This window comes from Sminthopsis crassicaudata, chromosome 2 (genome assembly GCF_048593235.1).
Source record: "Sminthopsis crassicaudata isolate SCR6 chromosome 2, ASM4859323v1, whole genome shotgun sequence".
In the NCBI taxonomy this organism is placed as follows: Eukaryota; Metazoa; Chordata; class Mammalia; order Dasyuromorphia; family Dasyuridae; genus Sminthopsis; species Sminthopsis crassicaudata.
The window spans coordinates 430,113,032-430,127,093 of NC_133618.1; the positions used below are offsets into that span (position 1 = coordinate 430,113,032).

General features: G+C 34.2%; 1 protein-coding gene across 7 annotated transcripts in view; it reads left to right on the top strand.

Annotated features, from left to right (window-relative positions):
* JAKMIP2 (janus kinase and microtubule interacting protein 2) overlaps positions 1–14,062 on the top strand; it is a 237,338-nt gene that overhangs the window by 78,884 nt on the left and 144,392 nt on the right. Inside the window, exon 2 of one of the 7 annotated variants that reach the window (XM_074292115.1) lies at positions 8,930–9,025. The exons of the other annotated variants lie outside the window; for them this stretch is intronic. The gene's annotated coding sequence lies outside the window, so the exon portion shown is untranslated. The remainder of the gene's footprint in view (positions 1–8,929; positions 9,026–14,062) is intronic. 7 annotated transcript variants of the gene reach the window in all.

Genomic DNA, 14,062 nt, shown 5'->3' on the forward strand with positions numbered 1-14,062 from the left:
CTGACAATGCCAATCTCTGAATCTAGTTAGGATGATCCTCTAACAACAGGCGTAGCATTTATCACCATGGCCATGCTTTTAATGAACTAATCAGTCAATTAATCAATATTTATTGAGTGCTTATTAAGTCTTCTAATGTGTTGATATGTGCAATTTTCATTATGAAGGAAACCTGATATAAAAGGAACCTTGGGGGCATCCAGGCCAACCTATACCAGAATGGTAACATCTTTTCTAACACTCAAGATAAATAGTCATTCAGTCTCTAATTGAAAATATCCAATGATGTAGAACTCAATATCTCAGAAGGAGAGGCAATGTGGGATAGTAAATGATGAATAGCTTCAAAGTAGAGGGTTGTTGGAGCCAATTCAAATAGGCTCACAAGAGCAATTGTTAAATTTTCAGTATACCTCAGAAATCAGTGAATGCTGCAAGCTAAGGATTATTTATTATTTTGTTGATTGCCTAGACTTAAGGAAATGTTGTTTAAAAGGTTAATAATCTGGATTAAATTTAAAATTGTGTCAAGTTTTTTTTTTTTTTTTGTTTTTGTTTTTTTAAAGAGAGCTAGCTGTTGAACATTTACTAGCCTGTTCCAGATCTGGAATCAGAAAGATCTACCTTCAGTTTCATCTGAGATACTTATTAGCTAGATATCTCTGAACAAGTTAACCTTTTTGTGCTTCACTTCAGTATACCTATTTGTCAAATAATGGAGTTAAATTAGATGATCACTGATTGCTGTTTTAAGAACTACAGTACTGTGTAGGAGACTATTATTCAATACTTCAAAAACTCCATGATTTCATCCATTAAATATTCTCTCTTACAGTGAAATATATAATCCCCTCTTATTTTTGGAGACAATTTAAAACATTGCTGTGATAAAAAAAATATTACTTAACCTTCAAGTGGTTATCAATAGATAGATGAATAGATAGATGATATGTAGACAAATAGATAGATATAGCTCTCTTTGTCTTTCTCTCTCTTACACACACACACACACACACACACACACACACACACACACACTCCATTTAGAGTTTCTAGGCTCAAATCTTGAGTGAATCCATATTCTTTATTTATTATCTATTTATTTTTATTATTACAAATCAATAGAGACAGATTTGCATATTGGATAAAGAATTGACCTCAAACTGAAGAAGACTAGAGTTCAAGTCTTTCTCTGATATATATTGGTTGCATGACTGTGGTCAAATTACTTAACCTCTCAATGTTCTAGGTAGCTTTGAAAATCAGTGAATATTCTCTTCTCTAAAATCTCTAGTGATGATTCCCTCTCAAGTTTTTTGAGATTAAATTCAAACCAGTGGATCTGTATTAAAGGGTTTCCTCAATCTGGTAGCACCATCCAAGTGGTAGTCCTAGTTACATTGTACTCATACTGGATTCTATGTTTCTCTAATGCCTGATATTTGTTCTGACTGTTCTTCTGCTATTCTTAAGCATGAAATGCCATTCTTTTCTCTATTTTGAATTCCTATCCATTTTTAAAAATTTACCTTAGTATAGTAGTACAGTAAATTTCCTGATGAACGTGGTCAGTAATAGCATTTTCCCCAGGTTCTGACAGAGTACTTTGCTTTTATTTGTCTTTGGGAGAAGGGAAAGAAGGCTAATGGAAAAGAGGTGAAGAGAAAAAAACACATATTTTTCATTGTAGCCTCCTTTGTAAAGAAAAGTGTTATTAATCATTATATGAATAGAGAAAGGAAAAATTAAGAGATAATCTTGAATCTAGCATGTCAACTGGAAATTATAACAAAAGCATAGTAAAAACCTATAAGAGCCTTGGTAGAAAGGGGGCATATTCAACATAGAATTTCACTATGGATGGAAGGGACTAAAAATATAGGTTAATAGAGATGTAGCCCTTTCTGAGAAGGTTTATGTATCATAGAATTTCTAATATATATTAGACAAGGAATTAGATGACCTTGAAAATAGGTGAATAACATAAGATCAATTGGAAAAGAAACATAGAGATACTTGCAAGGAAAAATCCAGGTTTCAAAGCCTGATGAGAGAACAATATTCATAAGAGAAATGATCTAGCAGAAAGCAGTGTGATGATGGCTTAATTTTTTTTCTTTCTTTTTTTGTTTTGTGTGTGTGTATGGCAATTGGGGTTAAGTGATTTGCCCAGAATCACACAGCTAGTAAGTGTTTGAAACCAAATTTGAATTCAGATCCTCCTGATTCCAGGACCAGTGCTCTATCCACTGCACTATCTACCTGCCCCTAGTCTGATGACTTCAATAGAAAACATCAGCAGCTTTCCAGTAATAAAAGCAAATATTTTCCTTTAACATGTATCCTGTTCATCTTGTTCCCTGCATTGTGTCCCTGACTATACATATTCTGTCCCTGAATTCATGTCCCTGAATATACATATTTTCCATGTGTTCATTCCTAAATAATCTACTTTTCATCACTAAATGTATAACTTCCATGAGTGAGGTCAAAATTCTGATGTAACTACTATTTATTATTCAGTTAAATATCTTTGTTGTGAACTATATCTTCAGGCCAACTGGTAAAAATAAACACATTGGGGGGGGGGGCTCAGAAACTATAGTTGGGAGAAAATTTTGATCTACAGAGTACTAAGAAACTAGAATAACTAATTGGGAGCTCACAGATAAGAAATACCTTCTATATTTCATTTACATTTTATATTTCTTTCTGGATTAGTATAGTGTTCTCTACACAGTTTTTAATACATATTTGTTAAATTAAATTTGTCAGATGATATAATTGATATTAGGTAGTAAAAATGCCATTATGCCTGGCATCAATGGAATAGATTCCAAAAACCAGATTCTCTCTCTGTTTTCAGGACATCCCAAATTCACTCCATGCATTTGCCAACCTGTACTTATTGTTGGCTAAGTACAGGGGAAGATAAAAAATTTACAGAAGACATGAACCTTGTCTTCCTAAAGGCCTTACCTTCCTACAGTTTATAGTCTAATCAAGAAGAGGAGAAATAGCTCCCTTCCGGAGAGCTACAGGCTTGCAACATTTCCTAGCTATTGCATTTAGAGAGGTTCATACAAAGTACCCTGTGAGCACAAGACAGATGCAGTCAGTGAGTGGTCTGGCAGACTCCCATGAAGATGGCAGTCCTTTACATTGCTCTATCCATTCTGTTGTTGTTTATTCTGTCATCAGGCTGTTTTCTCACCATCACTCAGTCCCATAAATTCTGTGCCCTTCAGAAAGTTAACAATACCATTTAAGGGGAGCTGTAACTGGTTTTTCCTTTGGACTAATTAAAGCAGATTGCCTCTAAGTCTGTGCTTCTATCTGAAATTAGACCCTGCGTTTGGGGGAGTTGTAACAATTCTCTGCAAAAATAAATTGTTGACCCGCACTGCAGATGGGTGCATATTTTCCACCCAATTCATTAACAGATGAGGAAGCTTGCTTTTCCTTCCTACCACTATTTCTATCTGTGACCCTCTGCTTGCCCAGATTTCCACATTCACAAACTTAGTTATCTTCAATTCTTCTCTGTCCTATTCACATAGCCTATCAATTAGCCTGTTGATTCCATTTTTCACAGCCATTTTCTCCTCTCTGTTCCTACTGACAAAAGTAAATCAGGCCCTTATAACAAAATTAAGAATTTGTACAGTTAGACTTTAAGGTTTCCAAATGTTTTAAAAATATTTCATTTTGGGGAGGATTCTGGGAAGATGGCAAATTAGGTTGGTAAATTTCAAACTCTCCCAATTTCCCCCATAAATAGAACAAATTTACACCTCAGAGCAAACATAGACTTGTGAAAAATCAAGAAGACTTGAAGTAAAACGGGATTCTCCAAAGACAATGCAAGAAGATTTGCAGAAAGACTTGGGGCTGGAATTGACCCACGGACAGTGCAAATGCCTCTAGGCTTGCTCCACAGAAACAACAAGTGGGGAGCCCTGGGGCTAGAGCCTCAGCAAGAACCATAGAGACTTTCACTTCCTGGATTGCTTGTGAAATCTGGGTCAGAGTACAGGAAGATTGAGGGAACGTTGGGGCCAGGTCCAGCTGTGCTGCAGAACACATCCCTGTGTGAGAAGGTGCCAGCACACCGATGAGTGCAGAGGCAAGAATGCTAGGATACTGCAGAATGTAAGCACTAGCTGGAGGATGGAGCTCTTGATTTGGGGTTCCTGGCCAAAGGGAACAGCTAAAGTGAAGCTAGAGATTCCACTCCCCCCATTCCAGGATTAGAGATGCTTACACTAATACTGCTAATTAAAAAAAAAAAAAATCAATTGACAAAGAAGAATATAGAAACATATGGGAACAGGGAAGTTCTCTGTTCCTTTGGAGTTCCTCTTCAGAGGAGGACACTGAAATTAAAAAAAGCTGTTATCTCAAAGAGTAATGTGAAGTGGCTCCCTGCCCAGAGAGAATTTATAGAAGAACTCAAAAAAGGATTTAAAAACAAAATGAGAGATATTGAGGAAAAACTAAAAAAAAATAGAATAAAAATAAAAACTATCCAAGAAAAACAAGAAAATTGTGAAAAAAAAGTTAACCAACTAGAAAAGGAGATACAGAATCTCACAGATGAAAATAATTACAAAATTACAAAACAGATTATAAAGAATCAAAAAATAGAAGAGAATGTGAAACATAAGAAAAATTACAGATTTGGAGAACAAATTAAGAAGAGAAAATGTAAGAATAATTGAATTGTCTGAAAGTTGTGATCAAGAAAAGGACTTTCACATTATAATGAAAGAAATAATCAAAGAAAATTGTCCTGTAATGATAGAACATGAACAGAAACTAGAAATAGAAAAAAGCAACCTTTCCCCATCTCAGTGAGATTATTTGTGGAAATTACATGGGAACATTGCTGCCAAATTTTGAAACCCCTAGATCAAAGAGAACATTTTGCAAGAAACAAGAAAAAAAATTCAAATATTCTGGAGCTACAATTAGAACTGTATAGGACTTATCAGCAATTACAAAAAAAGACTGCATATCCTGGAATCATAGCTACCCACAATCTAAGAACTAGGCCTCCAGTCAAAAATATCATATTCAGGAAAATTATCTATGATATTGAATGAGAAAAATGATTATTCAATGAATTTGCAGATTTTCAGGACTTTCTTTTAACCAAACCCAAACTTAATAGAAATTTAACATAGAAGAGCCAATATCAAAGTTCAATTTCTTTTTTTTTTTTTTGCATGAGTAATTTTTAAATAACATTATCCCTTGTATTCATTTTTCCAAATTTTCCCCTCCCTCCTCCTACTCCCTCCCCTAGATGACAGGCAATCTCATACATTTTACATGTGTTACAGTATAACCTAGATATAATATATGTGTGTAAATCCAATTTTCTTGTTGCACGTTAAGTATTGGGTTGTGAAGGTGTAAGTAACCTGGGTAGATAGAGAGTAATGCTAACAGTTTACATTCAATTCCCAGTGTTCCTTCTCTGGGTATAGTTGTTTCTGTCCATCATTGATCGGCTGGAAGTGAGTTGGATCTTCTTTATGTTGAAGATATCCACTTCCATCAGAATATATCTTCATATAGTATTGTTGTTGAAGTGTATAGTGATCTTCTGGTTCTGCTCATTTCACTCAGCGTCAGTTCATGTAAGTCTCTCCAAACTTTTCTCAATTCATCCGGCTGGTCATTTCTTATAGAAGCAATAATATTCCATAACCTTCATATACCATAATTTACCCAACCATTCTCCAATTGATGGACATCCATTCATCTTCCAATTTCTAGCCACTACAAAAAGAGCTGCCACAAACATTTTGGCACATACAGGTCCCTTTCCCCTCTTTAGTATTTCTTTGGGATATAAGCCCAATAGTAGCACTGCTGCATCAAAAGGTATGCACATTTTGATAACTTTTGGGGCATAATTCCATATTGCTCTCCAGAATGGTTGGATTCTTTCACAACTCCACCAACAATGTATTAGTGTCCCAGTTTTCCCACGTCCCCTCCAACATTCATCATTATTTGTTCCTGTCATTTTAGCCAATCTGACAGGTGTGTAGTGGTATCTCAGAGTTGTCTTAATTTGCATTTCTCTGATCAGTAGTGGTTTGGAACACTCTTTCATATGAGTGGATATAGTTTCAATTTCATCATCTGAGAATTGTTTGTTCATATCCTTTGACCATTTATCAAGTGGAGAATGGTTTGATTTCTTATAAATTAGGGCCAGTTCTCTATTTTGGAAATGAGACCTTTATCAGAACCTTTAACTGTAAAAATATTTTCCCAATTTGTTACTTCCCTTTTAATCTTGTTTGCATTAGTATTGTTTGTACAGAAACTTTTTAGTTTGATGTAATCAAAATCTTCTATTTTGTGATCAATAATGGTCTCTAGTTCTCCCTTGGACACAAACTCCTTCCTCCTCCACAAGTCTGAGAGGTAGACTATCCTCTGTTCCTCTAATCTATTTATTATCTCATTCTTTATGCCTAAGTCATGGACCCATTTTGATCTTATCTTGGTATATGGATCCATATCTAATTTCTGCCATATTAATTTCCAGTTTTCCCAACAGTTTTTTTTTTCAAATAATGAATTTTTATCCCAAATGTTGATATCTTTGGGTTTGTCAAACACTAGATTGCTATAGTTGTACCTTTTTTTTCCCTTTGTACCTAATCTGTTCCACTGATCAACTGGTTTATTTCTTAGTCAATACCAAATGGTTTTGGTGACTGCTGCTATATAATATAGCTTTAGATCAGGTACATCTAGACCACCTTCATCTGACTTTTTTTTCATTAATTCCATTGAAATTCTCGACCTTTTATTCTTCCATATGAATTTGGTTGTTATTTTTTCTAGGTCATTAAAATAGTTTCTTGGGAGTCTGATTGGTATAGCACTAAATAAATAGATTAGTTTGGGGAGTATTGTCATCTTTATTATATTCACTCGGCCTATCCAAGAGCACTGAATGTCTTTCCAATTACTTAAATCAGACTTTATTTTTGTGGCAAGTGTTTTGTAATTTTGCTCATATAATTCCTGACTTTTCTTTGGTAGATGGATTCCCAAATATTTTATGCTCTCAGCATTTGTTTGGAATGGAATTTCTCTTTGTATCTCTTGCTGTTGCATTTTGTTGGTGATGTATAAAAATGCTGAGGATTTATGTGGATTTATTTTGTATCCAGCAACTTTGCTAAAGTTGTGAATTATTTCTAATAACTTTTTATTAGAATCTCTGGGGTTTTCTAAGTATACCATCATATCATCTGCAAAGAGTGATAGTTTGATTTCCTCATTACCTACTCTTATTCCTTTAATCTCTTTCTCGACTCTTATTGCCGAGGCTAGCATTTCTAATACAATATTGAATAGTAATGGTCATAGTGGGCAACCTTGTTTCACTCCTGAATCAAAGATCAATTTCAAAGTACTTGCTTTTTTTTTCTAACATGGGAAATTTATAGCATATGTTTAAGATTGGCATCAACAATGTGACAGATCAAAAGACAGAGTGAGCCAGATTTAAGATAAAAATAATTACGTATTCCATACAAATGAAGTTCAGAGTAAAAATAGATACAGAGGCATTAGAGGGGGGGGAGGAGAACTTGTGGTTCTGAAAACTACTTACAATTGAAAATGGGTTAAATAGGCAATACTACATATATACTATTAAGGCTATAGCACCCTCCAAAATCTATAAAGAAATAAGGGGGAGGGATAAGCAGACAAGGAAGCAAAGGGTGAGGGAGTATTACAAGGTAGGGATCCATGGGTGGGGGAAGGTTAAGTAATAGCAAGGCAAGTTAGGAGCAGAATTAAAACAAAAGGTCAGCAGGGATAGGAAAGATATGTGTGTGTCTATGTGTGGGGGTATGTATATGTGTGTGTGTGTGTGTATATATGGTAGGAGGGGATGAAAGGGAGAAAAAGGTTAAAGTAAAAAAGATATGAAGTAGAGAAGAAAAGAACAATTTACAAGGAATTGAAGAAAATATTGACACTAGATATGTAGAAGAAATTATATTCATATATATACTTTCTTGAACTGGTATTCATTATATATTCTGAATCCTCTTTGATGTTCTACTGTGCACATAACAACATTCTCTTTTGTTTTATTTCATTTGTTTTTTTCCTTTTCTGTTTTTCTGTTTTTCTTATTTTGTTTCTTTAGATAAAATAAATTTGGAAAACAATTTCATTTTATCCTCATAATTACTCTCAGTTGCAGGTGTAATTATTCTCTCTAGGGACCATGTATCTCTCTATTTTCTTAAAGCAACACTCTTTGCATACAATATGTGCATACTGAATGTGGTTGTAATCCTAGCTCTTAAAAAATGAGAATCCCAGAATCTCGAAAAGGATGATTCAATATAAAGAATAGTACATATGAAGGCAGAGGACCTGGATTAAAATTCTGGTTCTTAATCCCTTTGGACAAATAAATGACTTTTCTCTGGGTCACAGTTTCCTCATCCATAAAATGAGGACTTTGTATTATCAGGGCTTCTTAAACATTTTCTACTCAGATCCCTTTTAAAAAAGTTTTTATTAATTTTATAATCATAAATTTTTTGACAGTACATATGCATGGGTAATTTTTTACAACACTATCCCTTGTACTCACTTCTGTTCTCAATTTCCCCCTCCTTCCCTCCACCCCCTCCCCTAGATGACAGACAGTTCAATGCATGTTAAATGTGTTATAGTATATCCTAGTTACAATATATGTGGGCAGAACCAAATTTCTTGTTGCACAGGAAGAATTGGATTCAGAATAACCTGGGAAGAAAGACAAAAGTACAAACAGTTTACACTCATTTCCCAGTGTTTATTCTCTGGGTGTAGCTGATTCTGTCCATCACTGATCAACTGGAACTGAATTAGATTTTCTCTTTTGTTGAAGATATCCACTTCCATCAGAATACATCTTCATACAGTATCATTGTTGAAGTGTATAATGATCTCCTGGTTCTGCTCATTTCACTCAGCATCAGTTCATGTAAGTCTCGCCAATCCTCTCTGTATTTATCCTGCTGGTCATTTCTTACAAACCATAATATTTCATAACATTCATATACCATAATTTACCCAACCATTCTTCAATTGATGGGTATCTACTCATTTTCCAGTTTGTAGCCACTACAAAAATGGCTGCCACAAACATTTTGGCACTTACAGGTCCCTTTCCCTTCTTTAATATTTCTTTGGGATATAAGCCCAGTAGTAGTACTGCACAGTTTGATAACTTTTTGGGCATAATTCCAGATTGCTCTCCAGAATGGTTGGATTCTTTCACAACGCTACCAACAATGTGTCGGTGTCCCAATTTTCCTACATCCCCTCCAACATTTGTTCCTGTCATTTTAGTCAATCTGACAGGAGTGTAGTGGTATCTCAGAGTTGTCTTAATTTACATTTCTCTGATCAATAGTGATTTGGAATACTCTTTCATATGAGTGGAAATAGTTTCAATTTCATCATCTGAAAATTGTCTATTCATATCCTTTGACCATTTATCAATTGGAGAATGGCTTGATTTCTTATAAATTAGAGTCAGTTCTCTATATATTTTGGAAATGAGGCCTTTATCAGAACCTTTAACTGTAAAAATATTTTCCCAATTTGTTACTTCCCTTCTAATCTTGTTTGCATTAGTTTTATTTGTGCAAAAGCTTTTTAATTTGATGTAATCAAAATTTTCTATTTTGGGATCAATAATGATCTCTGGTTCTCCTTTGGTCACAAATTCCTCCTCCACAAATTTCAGTTCCCTTTTTAACCCCACAAAGTTTTACATGAACCTAGGGTATATAAATATATAAAATAGATATACAAATCAAACATTTACTCATAATAAATCATAATTTTGTGAACCTTGCATTTAATTATGACACCCCATAAGGGGTTGTAAATCACAGTTTAAAAAGCTAGGTATTAAATAACCTCTAAGATCCTTTCCAGATCCAATGTTATGATCACAGGCTGGTCATTTCTTACAGAACCATAATATTTCATAACATTCATATACCATAATTTACCCAACCATTCTTCAATTGATGGGCATCTATTCATTTTCCAGTTTGTAGCCACTACAAACCCTATTACAAACCCTAACTTACAAAGGAACTTCTCTATGACTTTCTTGACATGGGTTGATCAAACATTTGTCTGAAGACCTCCCATAAGCCTTTCCAAGGAAACCCATTCTTTTCTTCCACACCATTGATTGTTCCAAAATTTTTCTTTATCTAAAACCTACAATACTGGATCTTGAGTCTAGGGACCTCAGCTCAAATATCACTTCTACTTTTTATTATTTGTACAGACAAATCACTTTATACTTCAGACTTTCCTATTTCCTCTTCTATGAAATGAAGCTATCAGACTAGACAGAATCTGTGGTTTCCTATATTGGAGCCAGTGAACTTTTTTTTTTTTTTACATTTTGGTAACTATATATTAATATATATATATATATAATTGGCATTTTATCTTATATATTTAAAAATGTTATTCTAAGAAGGATCCAGAGGCCCTGTCCCATCTAACTCTGTGACCCCATTTGGAATTTTTTTAACAAAGGTATTGTAGTAGTTTGCCAATTCCTTCTCCAACTCATTTTATAGATGAGGAAACTGAGACAAACAAGGTTAAATGATTTGTCTAGGGTCACATCTAGTAAATGTCTGAGAACTGAGTGAAAGACCAGAGTTCAACTACTTCTTCAGATACATTCTAGCTGTGGGACAGTGGGCAAATCACTCTCAGTCACAGTTTCATCTACAAAATGGAAATTAATAAATGGCACCAATTTTATAGGAGTCCTGTAAGGCTCAAATGAGAACAAACATGGAAAGTATTTTTCAAATGCAACTAATATTTTATTTCACCTCAATTACACATTAAATATTTTTAAACATTTTTAAAGTTTTGAGTTCCAAAATCTATCCTTTCCTTCCCCTGCTCCCTCCCTGAGATGGTAAGCAATCTTTACAGGTTATACATGTGTGATCTTATAAAATATTTCCATATTTATCACTTTGTTCTTTTAAGCACTGTATAATTGCTAGATGTGTTTATTATTATTATTTCTTACTGTTACCACATTGCAAAAAGTTTCTATAATTTAAAAAATGTTACAAATCTCTGATAAATAATCTCTAAAGTCATTTTTCATTCTAAATCCCTCAATCTTCTTTGTATTTCAGTATGCCTCAAAAGTCTTTTGTTGATCACTTATACTTAACAAGGGTTCAGGGTCTTTTTGGTATAGTTATTTCTTCCATTAATATATATCATGAGTCTCCATTTATCATTAGTTTTCTTTTTTTTTTTAATTTTTTTATTATATATATATATATATTTTATAATATTATCCCTTGTATTCATTTTTCCAAATTACCCCCCCTCCCTCTATTCCCTCCCCCCGACGACAGGCAATACCATACATTTTACATGTGTTACAATATAGTCTAGGTACAATACATGTGTGTGAATATCATTTTCTTGTTGCACAATAAACATTAGAATCCGCAGGTACATGTAACCTGGGCAGACAGATATTAGTGCTAACAATTTACATTCCCCTCCCAGTGTTTCTTCTCTGGGTGTAGCTACCTCTGTCCATCATTGATCAACTGGAAGTGAGTTGGATCTTCTTTATGTTGAAGATTTCCACTTCCATCAGAATACATCCTCATACAGTATTGTTGTTGAAGTGTACAGTGATCTTCTGGTTCTGCTCATTTCACTCAGCATCAGTTGATTTAAGTCTCTCCAGGCCTCTCTATATTCCTCCTGCTGGTCATTTCTTACCGAGCAATAATATTCCATAACCTTCATATACCACAATTTACCCAACCATTCTCCAACTGATGGACATCCATTCATCTTCCAGTTTCTAGCTACAACAAAAAGAGCTGCCACAAACATTTTGGCACATATATGTTTCTTTCCGCTCTTTAGTATTTCTTTGGGATATAATCCCAGTAGTAGCGCTGCTGGGTCAAAGGGTATGCACAGTTTGATAACTTTTTGGGCATAATTCCAGATTGCTCTCCAGAATGGCTGGATTCTTTCACAACTCCACCAGCAATGTATTAGTGTCCCAATTTCCCCACATCCCCTCCAACATTTGTCATTATTTGTTCCTGTCATCTTAGCCAATCTGACAGGTGTGTAGTGGTATCTCAGAGTGGTCTTAATTTGCATTTCTCTGATCAGTAGTGATTTGGAACACTCTTTCATGTGAGTGGATATAGTTTCAATTTCTTCCTCTGAGAATTGTCTGTTCATATCCTTTGACCATTTATCAATTGGAGAATGGTTCGGTTTCTTATAAATTATGGTCAGTTCTCTATATATTTTGGAAATGAGACCTTTGTCAGAACCTTTGTTTTTAAAAATATTTTCCCAATTTGTTACTTCCCTTCTAATCTTGTTTGCATTAGTATTATTTGTACAGAAACTTTTTAGTTTGATGTAATCAAAATCTTCTATTTTGTGATCAATAATGATCTCTAGTTCTCCTCTGGTCATAAATTCCTTCCTCCTCCACAAGTCTGAGAGGTAGATTATCCTCTGTTCCTCTAATCTATTTATTATCTCCCTCTTTATGCCTAAATCATGGACCCATTTTGATCTTATCTTGGTATATGGTGTTAAGTGTGGATCCATATCTAATTTCTGCCATACTAATTTCCAGTTTTCCTAACAGTTTTTTCCGAATAATGAATTTTTATCCCTAATGTTGGAATCTTTGGGTTTGTCAAAGATTAGATTGCTATAGATGTACCCTTTTTTGTCCTTTGTATCTAATCTGTTCCACTGATCTACCGGTCTATTTCTTAGCCAATACCAAATGGTTTTGGTGACTGCTGCTATATAATATAGCTTTAGATCAGGTACACTTAGACCACCTTCCTCTGAGTTTTTTTTCATTATTTCCCTTGCAATTCTCGACCTTTTATTCTTCCATATGAATTTTGTTGTTATTTTTTCTAGGTCATTAAAATAGTTTCTTGGGAGTCTGATTGGTATAGCACTAAATAAATAGATTAGTTTGGGGAGTATTGTCATCTTTATTATATTCGCTCGGCCTATCCAAGAGCACTGAATGTCTTTCCAATTATTTAAATCTGATTTTATTTTTGTGGCAAGTGTTTTGTAATTTTTCTCATATAATTCCTGACTTTTCTTTGGTAGATGGATTCCCAAATATTTTATACTCTCAACATTTGTTTGGAATGGAATTTCTCTTTATCTCTTGCTGTTGCATTTTGTTAGTGATATATAAAAATGCCGAGGATTTGTGTGGATTTATTTTGTATCCTGCCACTTTGCTGAAATTTTGAATTATTTCTAGTAGCTTTTTAGCAGAGTCTTTGGGGTTCTCTAAGTATACCATCATGTCATCTGCAAAAAGTGATAGTTTAATTTCCTCATTTCCTACTCTAATTCCTTGAATCTCTTTCTCGGCTCTTATTGCCGAGGCTAGCGTTTCTAGTACTATATTGAATAGTAATGGTGATAGTGGGCAACCTTGTTTCACTCCTGATCTTACTGGGAAAGGTTGCAGTTTATTTCTATTGCATATTATGCTTACTGACGGTCTTAAATATATACTCCTGATTATTCTAAGGAATAATCCATTTATTCCTATACTCTCAAGAGTTTTTAGTAGGAATGGATGTTGGATTTTGTCAAATGCTTTTTCTGCATGTATTGAGATGATCATATGGTTCTTATTAATTTGATTATTAATATGGTCAATTATATTAATAGTTTTCCTAATATTAAACCAGCCCTGCATTCCTGGAATAAATCCTACTTGATCATAGTGTATTATCTTGGAGATGATTTTCTGGAGTCTTTTTGCTAATATCTTATTTAAGATTTTAGCATCAATATTCATTAAGGAGATTGGTCTATAATTTTCTTTCTCAGTTTTCGATCTACCAGGTTTAGGTATCAGTACCATGTCTGTGTCATAAAAGGAATTTGGTAGGACTCCTTCATCCCCTATTTTTTCAAATAC